Source organism: Trichechus manatus, unplaced genomic scaffold, assembly GCF_000243295.1.
Source record: "Trichechus manatus latirostris isolate Lorelei unplaced genomic scaffold, TriManLat1.0 scaffold00053, whole genome shotgun sequence".
NCBI classification, from domain to species: domain Eukaryota; kingdom Metazoa; phylum Chordata; class Mammalia; order Sirenia; family Trichechidae; genus Trichechus; species Trichechus manatus.
In genome coordinates, this window is record NW_004443989.1 from 15313270 (window position 1) to 15327886 (window position 14617).

The 14617-nt window shown below is 41.8% G+C and overlaps 1 pseudogene; it reads right to left on the reverse strand.

Annotated features, from left to right (window-relative positions):
• Positions 1-12784: 12784 nt before the first annotated feature.
• LOC111820857 (immunoglobulin heavy variable 4-59-like) lies at positions 12785-14371 on the reverse strand (annotated as a pseudogene).
• Positions 14372-14617: the final 246 nt, after the last annotated feature.

Genomic DNA, 14617 nt, shown 5'->3' on the forward strand with positions numbered 1-14617 from the left:
TGTCCCCTGCATTGTACATCTTGCAAATCTAATGCTATAAGAGATTTCCCCACATGCTCATTTTTCGAAAGGTCACCCTAATAAATAGCTTGGTTTGCAATATTGACATCTAGTGGTCATGTCTTTTCTCCTTGATCAGCCTCCAGATCCTTCAAATTTATTGCAAGTGGTGATGAGAGAAAGGGGAGGATTCGGGTAATGATCAGGAAATCTATATGGAGTCTATACAGCCAGTTGGACAATCACTTGGTAAAATGATCTTGTATGGTCTCAAGTGTTTGGGACACAAAACCCGCCTCCAGGTAATAGATAAACTAAAGGAAACTATTACTTTGGTTCTCCCACTAGTGTCCTAAGGGCAAGAATTGCAATTGAACGTTGCAGCCACCCCAAAATTTTCTTCCTGGAGCCTCTGGAAGAAATGGACTGCAAACACCTACTCATGGGCTTTTAGTGTAAGTGACTTTCTCACTCATCCAAAGGTTCTCACTACTAGAGAAGCAAATCCAGGTAGCATACTGGACACTTATCAAAACTGAATCCCTAACTGGGCAGAGCAAACTACTATATGGACTGCATTTTCTATTATGCCATGAGTAATGGAAAAGACTCCCTATAAAATTGTATTGGCTCAACAGTGGCATCTTTATTAAAATGGAAATTGTATCTACAAGATTGAGTCAAACCATGGATCAAAGACCTAAATATGAAATCTACAACTATAAAGATCATGGAAGAAAAAATAGGGACAATCCTATGGGCCCTAATACATGGCATAAATAGTATACCAACTGTGATGGTTGAAGGTGTGTGTCAACTTGCCTGAGCCATGATCCTCAGTGGTTTGGCAGTTATGATGTAATTCAGCAGCTTTTTAATGATGTAATCACCTCCATAAAGAGATCTGATATAATGTGATCACCTCCATGACGAGATATGTTGTGAGCAGCCAATCAGTTGAAAGGGAGTTTCCTTAGGGTTGTGGCCTACACCCAATATAGGTAGAATTTCTGGCAAGACTCATGGGCTTTTGCTGGCTCTGGATCCCACAGTTGGCTCCTGTTCATCTCACCTCTCGTACTTGGGACTTGATCTAGCAGCGTACCTGCCCTCTTACCTGTCATTCTTGAGAGCCATCAGCCTCAACAGCCTGTGAACCAGAGACCTCCTATCTGACCTTCTGATCTTTGATTAGCCAACATCTGTGTCTACATGAGTCAGGAGAAGCCTCCAGCCTGAAACACGAACTTGGGACCTCATTCCACCAAGAATGATGTACCAGGAGGTAAGCATATACTTTGGACCTGAGGTTCCTGTGCTGAGAAACTCCTAGACCAGGGGAAGATTGATGACAAGGACCTTCCCCCATAAGCAACAGAGATAGAAAGACTTCCCCTGGAACAGGCACCCTGAATTTGGAGTTTTAGCCTCATAGGCTATGAGAAAATAAATCTCTGTTTGTTAAAGGCATTCACTTGTGGTAATTCTGTTATAGAAGCACTAGCTAACTAAGACAACAACCATAACTACATAAAACTACACAAACACCAGAATATGAACTAGATTAATGGGGCCTCCTAAAACTTAAACAAACAAACAAACAAACTTATACTCATCAAAAGACTTGTCCAAAAGAGTAAAAAGAGAACCTACAGACTGCATAAACATTTTTGGTTATGACACATCCAAAAGGGGTTAATCTCTAAAATATATAGAACACTTCAAACACCTCAACAACAAAAAGACAAACAATCTAATTGAAAAATGAGCAAAGGACATGAACAGGCACTTCTCCAAAGAAGACGTTCAGGTGGCTAACAAACACATGGAGAAAAGTTTGTGATCATTATGTTACCAGATTGGGATTTCTGCTCTGGAGCAGTTGAGCCAATGAAATGTACTCTAAGTGGAAAGAGAGAGAAAGTTTATTAGGAGGTGACACCAACAGGGAGTCTGACAGCAACACTGGCTGTCTTCATGGAGTCCCAAAAAACAATTTCTTCATCAGAGCTTATATATCATTTTTGTAGAGATTGCATAATGTTTTGAAGCAGGTAGCCCACAGATGGTTGGATGAGTATACATCACAAAACAACTACAAGAAATTATTTATTAAACTAAAGATATGCATACTGGACATCTGGACTCTAATCTTTTGTTGTTGTGCTTTAAATGAAAGTTTACAATTCAAGTTAGTCTCACATACAAACATTTAAACATACATTGTTTTGTGACCCTACTTGCTCTCCCTATACTGTGACAGCACACTCTTCCTTTCCACCCTGGATTTCCCATGTCCATTCAACCAGCTCCTGACCCTCTCTGCCTTCCCATCTCACCTCTGGACAGGAGCTGCCCATTTAGTCTCATGTATCTACTTGAGCTAAGAAGCACACTCTTCATAAGTATCATTTTTATGTCCCATAGTCCAGTCTAATCTTTGTCTGAAGAGTTGGCCTTGGGAATGGTTTTAGTTTTGGGTTAACAGAGAATTCAGGGGCCATGTTTTCCATGGTCCCTCCAGTCTCAGTGAAACCATTAAGTCTTGTCTTTTTACTAGAATTTGAGTTCTGCACCCCACTTTTCTCTTGCTCCATCAGGGACTCTCTGTTGTGTTCCCTGTCAGGGCAGTTATTGTGGTAGCCAGGCATCTTCTAGTTCTTCTGGTCTCAGGGTGATGAAGTTTCTGGTTTATGTGGCCCTTTCTGTCTCTTTGGTGGACTCTAATCTTTATATTTGTAACAGGCAAAAAAAAAAAAAAAACACCTTATATAAAAATGTCTCATCTAGTGGAACTGTCCTGCAAAGTTTACTCTGACCAAAATAAGGAGCAAGAAAGAAAGTTGCAGACCAAAAGCACCAGGGAGCCTTTCTAGCTGTCATCTTGCAGGCTGAAGGCTATCTCTCAAGAAAAGAAGTAAAAGGAGGGGGACCAAGGCTGCAAGAGCCAAGAAGGCCCCACATCCCTTGGGAAAGAAACCAGTGCAGCTGGTGTGATAAAAGACATTGAAAGTGAGAGTGTACAAAATACCAAGCGGTGGGGGGGGGACTTATAGGTTACTTAGAGTATCATTATGGCATTAGATATGTCAAGCTCCCAATCACCCATTTTGGAAAGGATAAAACATGTTGTGAGGTATTGGGGTCACATATTCCCCCCTTTTGAAGCTTGAGTGGCCATATACATCTATCTCAAGTTTCAACCTAGTCCCTTAGATCAGAAAATTTTAAGTGAAAGGATTGAGCCTTTTGCCTGTGACACATAGTCTGATTTAGGACAGAGAACATCATCCAGTGTATAGGCATGAATTGGAGACTGCAGCAGATTAACAAGCCTATATCAACCAATCCAATTCCACTAATGAATAAGGATTTTAGCCAGGTAAGATTGGCAACCATGAGGTCAGCTAAGAAAAATCAAATATTTTATTTATTTTTACTTTTTTTAGCTCATCTTTTACATAATTCACCTTTTGTTCAATGAGTTTAGAGTTATCAGTAAGGTTGAAACAACACATTCTTTTGAACTCTTGATTCCTGTGGTTGTATCATAGAAGCAGGTAGTCTAAGGTGGCTCTGTTTTTTAAAAAGGTTTCCCTGACTTGTCTTAGTTTTTCTCTAATAGCATCTATGGCTTGTGATGTGACATTCAGCGATTTTGTAGTGAGGCAAGCCAGATGTTCTATTTCTTGATAAGTCCCAATTGTTAAACCTGGGATACTAACCAAGACTGCAGCAAAGGAGATATATTCAGCTTCACTTAACAGGCATAGATTATCGTTACAGGTTGCATCTAGGACAAGTTCTCTAGTGACCATATTTTGGAGGAATCTGTTTTGAAGCAAGTTCATAGCCAAATGCCCCATTGAACAGGGCCCATTGGTGGCATTAGCAGGGGTAGAAGAATAAGCAGTAGTTCCACAGAGTAGGAACCAATCTGAAGGAAGCTTAACATGAGTGGTTGCATATGTCACTCTGTCAATGAAACCACAATTTATATGGTTATTTCTTCTTATATCAACAAAATTTGTTTGACATTTTGAGAATATCATACAGTTAAAGGCATTAGTTACTAAGGGAACCTGAAGAGTATACATATCTCTGTCTTTGAATCTTGTAACAGGCCCTCAATTATAAATATCAGAATACTGTAACTATTTTTTATATACTTGAAAATGGTGAAATTTCTCAAAGCCTCTAGAAGAGAACAAACCCTGATGAGACAGGACTTGAGGGCAGAGTTGGCATGCAAAACCCCCATCCAGACAGAAATCAGTAATGTTTAACACTTCTATAGCAATATAGATCCAAAAATTTTCATCCCTTAACAAGGGATCAGGGGTAGTGTCTATTTCAGGGACAAGGATTCCCTAGAAAGTCTTAACTTCAGGCTGTCGAAGGGTTGGGCTTTCCACTCCTTCTTGTAACTATAGGGCAGACAGAGTTTGACTTGGGAATGATGTATTCATGGTTTAACTACTGGAAGGAGAGTGCAAATTGGCCTGGCACTCGCAGCCACCCACCTAGCTTCCCGATTGGCTACATTGTTTCTTTTATTATTGTGGTGTTTCCTTTTTGGTGAGCTCGGCAGTGCACTACTCACTTGTTGGGGTTTTATGACAGTGTCCAAAAGTTGCAACAGTTCAGTTCTATACTTAAGAATTCTTCCTCCTGTATTCAGGAGACCTCTTTCTTTCCATAAGACTCCACGTACATGTAAAGCTTTACAAAGAAAAATAGAGTCAGTGTATATGGTAATTTTCTTATCTTCTGCCAATTACAAGGCTCTTATCATGGCAACGAGTTTGGCCTTCTGGGCCTAATTGCCCAATGGTGAGAGTTTGCTCTCAGTAACAGCTGATAAAGAGACAGTCACATACCCTGCACCCTGGACCCCCTTTTGCACAAAACTACTGCCATCAGTGAACCAAGTATCATCTGGATCGAGCACAGGTTCATCTTGCAGATTAGTTTGGCTTGAATAAACAACACCAAGAACCTCACGGCAGTCATGAGTATTCTCTTCTTGGGGGTGGAGTGGCAGCAGGAAGATTAGGTTTAGCCTTGAACTGATCTGTAAAGTCAAATTTGATTCCCCCAAAATCTGGGTTTGATATAGTGTTAGCAACAAATGTCCTTTTTGCTCCAGTACTACAGTTCCCACTTGAGGGACAAATGCAATAATGTCATGTCCCAGAGTAAATTTGTTAAACTTTTTTATGGTAATGCTAGCTGCAGCAACCACTCAGAGGCAGGGTGGCCATTTTTTTTAGACAGTGTACAGATTTATAGAGAAATATGGTCCCAACAACTGTGTTAATACACCAACGGCTACTCCCCTTCTGTCATCTGTATGTAATTCAAAGGGTTTTTGATAATATGGTAACCCTAGGGCTGGGGCTTTCATCAACTGGTATTTTAAATCACTAAAGGCTCGTTGACACTCAGGAGCCCATTTGAAAGGATCCCTCTCTGCCCCCTGAGTAGCCTGATAGAGGGATTGCACCAAGACCCCAAAATTAGGGATCCAGATGTGACATAAACCCATCATTCCTAGGAATCCTCTGACTTATTTACTTGTCTTAGGAGGGGCTAGTTGGCAGATGGTTTTTATCCTTTCAGGTAGTGTCTTAGTCATCTAGTGCTGCTGTAACAGAAATATCACAAGTGGATGGCTTTTAACAAAGAGAAGTTTATTCTCTCCCAGTCCAGTAGGCTACAAGTCCAAATTCAGGGCATCAGCTCCAGGGGAACACTTTCTCCGTCAGCTCTTGAGGAAGGTCCATGTCATCAATCTTCCTTTGGTATGGGAGTTTCTCTGTACAGGAACCTCAGGCCCAAAGGATGCTCTCTGCTCCTGGCACTGCTTTCTTGGTGGTATGAGGTTCCCCAACTCTCTGCTTGCTTCTCTTTCCTTTTATTTCTTGAGAGACAAAAGGTGGTGCAGGCCACGCCCCAGGGAAGCGCCCTTTACATTGGATCAGGGATGTGACCTGGGCAAGGGTGGCATTACAATCCCACCCTAATCCTCTTTAACATAAAATTACAATCACAAAATGGAGGCCAACCACACAATTCTGGGAATCATGGCCTAGCCGAATTGATATACACATTTTGGGGGGGGGCACAATTTAATCCATGACAGGTAGTAAGCACCTTAGTCCTTGGGAGATGAAGAAACGTAGGTATTTTACCTCTGTGAGGTTAGATTGTAACTTTCCTATGGACACTCAGTATCTAGCTTCGGCCAAGAAATTTAAGACCGTCACAGTATTTGTAAGAGTCTTCTTCAAGCTCACTTCCTATTAGGAGGTCATCCACATATTGCAGGACCACCCCTTGGTAGAAGGGAGGTAACCGCTCTAGATCCTGGGCCAGTGCTGTTCCAAAAATAGTTGGGGAATTCTTAAATCCTAGGAGTAACACAGTCCAACAGAGCTGTTTCTTTGTCCCCTTCTTATTCGAAAGGAAAGATCAGCTGGCTCTCAGTGGCCAATGGGATACAAAAGAAAGTGTCTTTTAAGTTCAAAACAGTAAAATGAGTACAGGAAGGTGGGAGGGCCAATAGTAAGGTATATGGGTGTGGGAATACTGGGTGTAGGGTCTTCACAACTTCGTTAACAGCCTGCAGATCTTGAACAAAGCAGTACTCTCAGGTTGATCACCAATAGAACAGGAGTGTTAAATGGAGATTGGCACTCTTACAAAAGGCCCCACTCCAGATATTGGGTGATTAGTCCCTGCAGTCCCAGATGAGCCTCAACTCTCACTGGATACTACTTAATCTGAGGAGGCATGACATTGGGTAACTGCTCCATGATGACAGGTAGGTCAGTCTGAGCTTCTCCTGGCTGGCCACTGGGCCTAACCCACGTGGCTATGGTATCAAACCCTCTTTGAACCATGGGTGACACAGATGCCATGGATGGCACTGGGGAGGATGAGGGCTAAGAAAGCTGCTTACACTTTCCAGGCCTTTGCTGGCAGTACTGTCATAGACAAGCCTTTTTCATCAAAAGAGATTTCAGCATGCACTTTACTTAGGAAATCCTGCCCCAAAAGGTGGACTGGGCATTCTGCTATGTATAGAAACTGGTGGGACAGTTTGGTTTCTCCTATTTCACAGTCTATTTGCTGCAAAAAGTCTAGTTACCTCTTTTCCAGTAACCCCGACAACTTGAGTACTGTTGGTCAAGGCAGTCCCTTTAGGCTTCTGGGTGGGTATCAAGAAGTCTGCTCCAGTATAAATCAAAAAGTCTACTGGCTGTCCTCCTAACATAACTTTTACCACGGGATCAGTAGGAGGGAAGTAAAAAATTGTCTCTCCAGTCCCCGTCATTCAGAGTCTACCTTCTGCTCTTTCATAACTCCTTGAAAAAGCTTCTCCCTCTTTCAATCTTGCCTGGCCCTTTTCCATTCTTTCATCTGGGGCACTCATTTTTCCAGTATCCCTCCTATTTCCAGAATGAACGTTGGTTTTTCTTTAGTCAGGGTCCGTCCTTACCTCTGTCTCATCATCTTCTTCCAGATCATCTGAGAGCAGCGGCCGGTAGATTGACCTGTTTCTTCATGTCCTTGTCTTTTTCTTTTTCTCGGCCTCCTTTACCTGATTTCTGTTGGTAAAGACCTTAAATGCAATTTCAACCAGTTGAGTTAAACACAGGGTTCCTAGTCCTCTTTGTACCTTTTCAATTTTCTGTGAATGTAAGGGACACTCTGCCCAATAATTCTTACTGATCAGAGGACTGTTCTGGGGCATTTCAGGGTCGATGTTTATGTACTTATGGAATCCCATCAGAGCCAATCCAGAAAGTCTGATGGGTTTTCTTCCAACACCTGAACAATCTCCTCGATCTTTCTAAAGTTTATCTGCCTAGGTGCACCATGCTTTAGCCCATACAGGAAGAACCCTTGGTAAACTATGAGACTCTGTCTGCATTCCAATGTATTCAAGTCCCACATTGACTCCCTAGCTTGTACCACTTCATCTGCTGGTATTCCATCTAGAGCCGTTTCCTCACTGTATTTTTCTTCTGCCTTTTGTTTTGCTTTTGCTAAGACCATCTGTCTTTCTTCTGCTGTGAGGAGTGCATCTTATAAAGTCTGACAATTAGCCATGTAGGGTGGTAGGTAGCAAAATTGTGGGAAAAATGCTCAGTTATGGCATTCAGGTCTAACTGATACTCAGAGAGGTTTTGTTTTCTATAGTACAAATCAGAAGCTGGGTATGGATTATGAACCTACATCATCTGAGGTGGTCCTTCAGCTGTAGGAACTGGCACTTCTCAGAGTGTGTAAAGCCCTCCCAGGGGAACTAGGCTGAATTGTACCCCGCTCCTAGTATGGGGAGGGAAGACTATATCTGTCCCACTTCCTCCACACCCTTTTAATGCCTTCCCATCCTCAGCCTCTGATACCACCGGGGAGTGGTCATGAATAGGTGCCAAGGGTGCTTTTCAATGTGGGGGAATAAGAAGAACATTCAATGGTTCTTCATTCATTTCTTCATCTTTGGTCTTTATAACAGGGGCTGAAACAGAAGTTTTATCCTTTCTCTCATGCCATAACATAAACATTCTACATATAGCTTTTCGTCCCACTTGTTAGTTCAAGAACAAAACAGTTCAAGCTGTAGAATAGTGTCAAAATCCTGGGAATCATTCATAAGTCATCTGACCCCATCAGGGAGTTGGTACTGAGGTCACATTTGATTACACAAAATTTTATGAAGCCTCTTAGTTAGGGAATCCTCTCTGAAATAAGTCCAGTTAGAAAGAATAAGGCCTAGTGGACTCTTGGCTGGAACTTTACTTCTCTGGATACCCATTTGTAACAGGGAACTTCTCTGGTCTCTCGTCCAAGGTCACGAGACCTAGTCACCTGTTCTTGGAGGGAGTCTATGAAAATTGATGCCACCTTCAGCTTTTACAGAGGATTTACCATCCAATGCTGAGTTACCTACCATAGATGACAGAACCTTTCTCCCTCTGTCTGGAGCTCGCTGTCATGGAGTCCTCCCCCATCCTTGAACCTCTGGGCCACTGCAGGTTGAGAGACCTCCACTACCTGAGGAGAGGTGCACCTTCTCTCTTCCCATGTTCTTCCCGAGGGCTCGGTCCTTACGGAGATGAAACCAGGGCCAGAATAATTCGAGCCCCACATTTGGCACCAAAATTTATTACCCAATTGGGGTCTGTGCCCTGGAACAATCAAGCCAATGAAACGCACTCCCAAGTTGGAAAGAGAAAGAAAGTTTGTTAGGAGCTGACACCAACAGGGAGTCCAACGGCAACATTGGCTGTCTTCATGGAGTCCTGAAAAGCAATTTCTACATAGAAGCATATATATCATTTTTGCAAAGATTACATAATGTTTTCAAGCATGTAGCCCACAGATGGTCGGATGAGTATACATCACAAAACAACTAAAGAAACCTTTATTAAACTAGAGATATGCATGCTGGACATCTGGACTCTAATCTTTATGTTTGTAACAGGCAAAAAAAATACTTATATTAAAATCTCTCATCTAGTGGAAGCTGGCCTGCCAAGTTTACTCTGACCAAGATAAGAACAAGAAAGAAAGTTTCAGACCAAAAGCACTAGTTAGCCTTTCTATCTGCTGTCTTCCAGGTTGGAGGCCATTTCCTAAGAGAACAAAGAAAAGGAAGGAGACTAAGGTCACAAGAGCTGAGAATGCCCCATATCCCTTTGGAAAGAGACCAGTGCAGCTAGCGTGATTAAAAAGGACGTTGAAAGTGAGAGTGTACAAAGTACCGAGCAAAAATAAAACTTACAGGTTACTTAGAATATCATTATGGCATTAGTTATGTCCAGCTCTCAATCACCCAATTTGAAAATGAGAAAATATCTTCTGAGGTATTAGGGTCACAATTAGCCATTAAAATAAAATTGCCGTCAAGTCGATTCCAGCTCATAGAGGCCCTATAGCCATTAAAAAGATGCAAATTAAAACTACAATGAGATACCATCTCAACCCAACATCAATGGTACTTATCAAAAAAACAGAAATCAATGAATGCTGATGAGGTTGTGGTGAGACTAGAACTCTTATACACTACTGGTGGGAATGTAAATGGTACAAGAACTATGGAAAATGATATAGCACTACCTTAAAAAAATACCATATGATCCTGTAATCCTACTCCTAGGTATATACCCTAGAGAAATAAGAGTTGTGACATGAATAGACGTGTGCAGGCTTATGTTTGTTGCAGCATTATTCACAATAGCAAAAATATGGAAATAATCTAAGTACCTATCAACAGATGAATGAATTAACAAACTGTATTATAGACACACAATGGGACACTATGCAATGATAAAGAATAATGACAAATCTTCAAAACATCTCACAACGTTGATGAATTTGAAGGACATTATGCTGTGTGAAATCAGCCAATCATAAAAGCAGAAATATTCTATGAGACCACTATTATTAAAAAAAGAAAAGGTTTACACAGAAAAAATAAAACTATTTGATGGTTACCAGGGAAGGGAGAAGGAGGGAGGGTAAATTACTAAATACATAGAAGACACGTGGTAATATTGGTGAAGGGAAAGATACACATTATATGCAGGAAATAAGCACAACATTGCAAAGGCAAAGGAAGACACTGAAAGGAATACAAGAACAAAGGACAACTATGGCAATTGTTATAACATACACAATCCTGCGACAACAGTATTAAAAAACAATAATTTATGAAGGAATACATAGGTAGACAGGTATGCTAAAGAGGCATGGGAGGGTGTAAGGAAGTGCACCCATTTGCAGATATAGGTTAGATTGTGGATATCTCTACACCTTGGTAACACTATGGGGCAGTTCTACTCTGTCCTTTAGGGTCACTATGAGTCAGAATCAGCTCAAATGCAATGGGTTTTGGAATGTTTACAGGAGAAGATTGCCATGCCCTTCTCCCCCAGAGCTATGTGTGCGTTTGAACCACCAACTTTGGGGTTAGCAGACAAGTATGATTTCGCTACCAGAGGTCTTAAAACAACAAATAAAGTGAGAGTCCTCTCAATTCACATCTCAAGGCAGCAATGGAAAGACCAAGATAATTTTTTCTACATGATGTTGAGATAACTTCCTTAATATTAATACATTATCTCACTACATTTTCCCTTAAGGGAAAAAAAAAAAAAACTATTTAAAAATTCTTAACTGCAAATTGTGGCTAATTTTGAGTAAATTAGTTACAATTTATAAAATATAATAACAGTGGCAGCTTACAAATGTTATAGGACGACTCAGTTTTAAAATTATATGTTATTAGAAATGGGACATTTAGCACTTCCCAATGTGTAGTGACTGAAAAGTCTCACACTCCTGTTGAAGAAGCCACAGATTGCCAGAGGGTGACCTTCCTGAAGCAGCCAGGAGACCCACACAGCATTTGGTCACAATCAAGGTGATCCCTGCGGGTGCTCATGGGACTTGACCTATCTATTTTGGAGGGACAGCATGTGCTTTGAGCTGCACAGTAGCAGATGGAATGCTAGAGCTGTGGTAAAGATTACCATGAATCCTATCCACAAAATGTGGATCTTGTTCCAATCTTCACCTTCCTCCTTATCCAAACTCATAGCCAGCTTCCCAAGTGGCACTCTCTCTGACTCCTAACCACGCAGAGCTAAGTGAGAACTCACTATTAGATGGACACCCAATGCAGCCCTTCTCTGACCCTACCCACACATAGCTAGGTCAGAGCTCACAAGTTCAAAAGACACAGTTTTTCAGACTGCTCAGGTGCCAGTCACAAGCTTGGGGAGCCCACAAGACATCCTAAATGTCTGCTCTTCTGGCCACATATTTGGGGCTGGTTTCCAACTATGCTTTCAAGATATCAGCCATATGTTCAGGAATCCATGTGACACCCTTACTTTCTGACCTGTTGGCTCTTACTGCCCCTTTGGGTTTGATAATTTGTTCAACTCACAGAACTCATGGAGTATACCCTGTTTACAGCTACAGAAATAACAAAAAATGATACAAATGAAACGACACACAACCCTTCTGAGAGCAGTTTTTTCTTTCCAATCAGGAAGACTATCTGAGTCTTAGTGTTCAGGGATCTTATTGGCCTGTCCCCTTGTGACCATGATAGATTATATTATGCGTCCTGAGGCTAGTCAACATTGGACAACCAGGTGGTTCCTTTTGGTCCACCACTAATTAGGTTCAGTTATATTCTGCTTCAAAAGAATAGAGAACAAAGATCAAATTGCTTTCTGTACCCCGCAGTAAGAGTAAACTCAAAACACTAACACAGTCACACACTCACATACAATATTCATAGTATGTCAAAGGGATACTGGAGTTAATAGTAAAGATCTCTCAATGGCCAAAGCTGAATAATTTGAGGGGCTAAATAAACCATGTATTGGATTATAGCCCAATTTAAACAATAAATTTTCATGAATCCATTCAGTTATTATAAATATTATATGTAGTTTATCCCTCCTCTTTCACCTCAAGGAGTTGGAACTTAACTTTCCTCCTCTTGAGAGTGGGCTGTACTCAGTGACTCAATTCCAAAGAACAGACTATGGAAAGGGAAAAATGGTAATTTTACAGTGGAGAAACCTGGCAGACACCACCTTAGCAAAGTGATCAAATTCAAAATCAATATTTCTACCTCATGTTGATTTAATGTACCTCTTATTTTGACGTCATAAGAAATACGTTTCACCTTTGGGTTGTTGTGTTACTTGTCTTCAAATCGGACACTGATTTATGGTGATCCCATGTACCATGGACAGAAACATTGTCCAATCCTCCGACAATCCCATGATTGAGGATGGATCATTGTGATCAGTTTTCACTGGCTGATTTTCAGAAGTAGATTGCAATACCTTTCTTCCTAGTCATTCTTAGTCTATACACTCTGCTAAAACCTGTTCAGTATCATAGCAATGAGTGGATGTTGGCTGCACATGAGGGGTACTGGCCAGGAATCCAATCCAGGTCTCCCATAAGGGATGAGGGAATTCTACCTCTGAATCACCACTGCCCTGTCACATCTGGGTTATCCTTCCCCAAAGCACATAACGTTAGTTCAGTCATAAGAAAATAGCAGATATATCCAATTGAAAGACACTCTACAAATACCTGACCAGTACTACTCAATCTGTCATCAAAAACAAGGAAATTATGAGAAAGTCTCACAACCAAGAAGAGCTTAAGGAGACATCAAAAATAGATGTAATGTGAAACCCTGAATGGGACCCTGGGGCAGAAAAAAATATATTAGGTAAAAACTAAGGGAATCTGAATAAAGTATGGACATGAATTAATAATAATGTGTCAATATCAGTTCACCACTTGTGGCAAATGTACCATACTAAAAAAAATATTAGTAACAGGGGAACTGTAAGGAATACATGAGCTTTCTCTGTACTATCTTCAAAATATTTATGTAAATTGTAAAAAAATGTTGAGTGTCAATTACTTATTCTTTTCCTCATTGGAGTCAACTTTTAAGAAGCAACAGAAAATCACTATTTGACACAGAACACTTGTGGTTTCAAGCAGAGACTGCAATACTATTCAGATGGGCTAGAAAAGGTCAGAGCGAGAACTAAGACAAACAAATAATAAGAAAAGGGAGAGCCTGGACTGAGTTAGCCCACTTTCCTCATGATGTGAAAAAATGCAGACTCTGAATAACCTTGACTTCTCACAACATGGACTGAAATAAAGAAGAACCCATATGAGGGAGGAAGGAAAGTCTCAGGGGAAGCAAGCTGGAGGAAGCAAAAGACCTGGATACCTGCAGGAATTCCCTCTGTGGTCCGTCTGCACCTGCTCTTTTGACTGGTCCCATGAGTTTGGTGGTTCTGAGTGCCCCCTGGATCCCAGACCCCTCTAAACAGAGGAAGTTTTTGTCTGGGTTCCCGCTGACTTCCCTTCACTGTGTTTCTTGCACAGTAATACATGGCCTTGTCCTCGGTGGTCACAGAGCTCAGCTGCAGGGCGAATTGGTTCTTGGCTGTGTCAGCGGAGATGGAGATGCGGCCCTGGAAAGCTTGGTTGTACCTTGTGCTCCCTGTCCAGTACTCCATCCACTCCAGCCCTTTCCCAGGACGCTAACGAATCCAGTGCCAGTAGTAACTTCTAGTGACAGAGACCCCAGAGACAGAGCAGGTGATGGACAGGGTCTGTGAGAGTTTCACTAGCCCTGGGCCAGACTCCTGCAGTGTCAACTCAGATAGGATGCCTGGGGACAAGGAGAGACACAGTAAGTCTGTACCATCCTACACTCGGTCCCCATAAGTCCTGAGCCCCTGAAACACTCACCCAGGGGGGCTGCCAGCAGGCAGAGGAGGGTACACAGTGTCTGCATGACTGTCTGGAGGATGAAGACCACAACACAGCCCCAACCTAGGGTTGGGATTTCTCTTAGAGCCTCCAGGGAGATTTGTATGTGAGGGCACAGAGGGTATAAAAACGGCTGAGCTGGGTGACAGTCACTGTGGCTTTCTGTAGACCTGTTTCTGGGGTAGAGGAACCACCAAGCCGGGCCTTAGATGATCTGTCTCCAGGTCTGGTGGAGCAGTCCTCTGACCTTTTACAATTGGTGGTTCTTCTG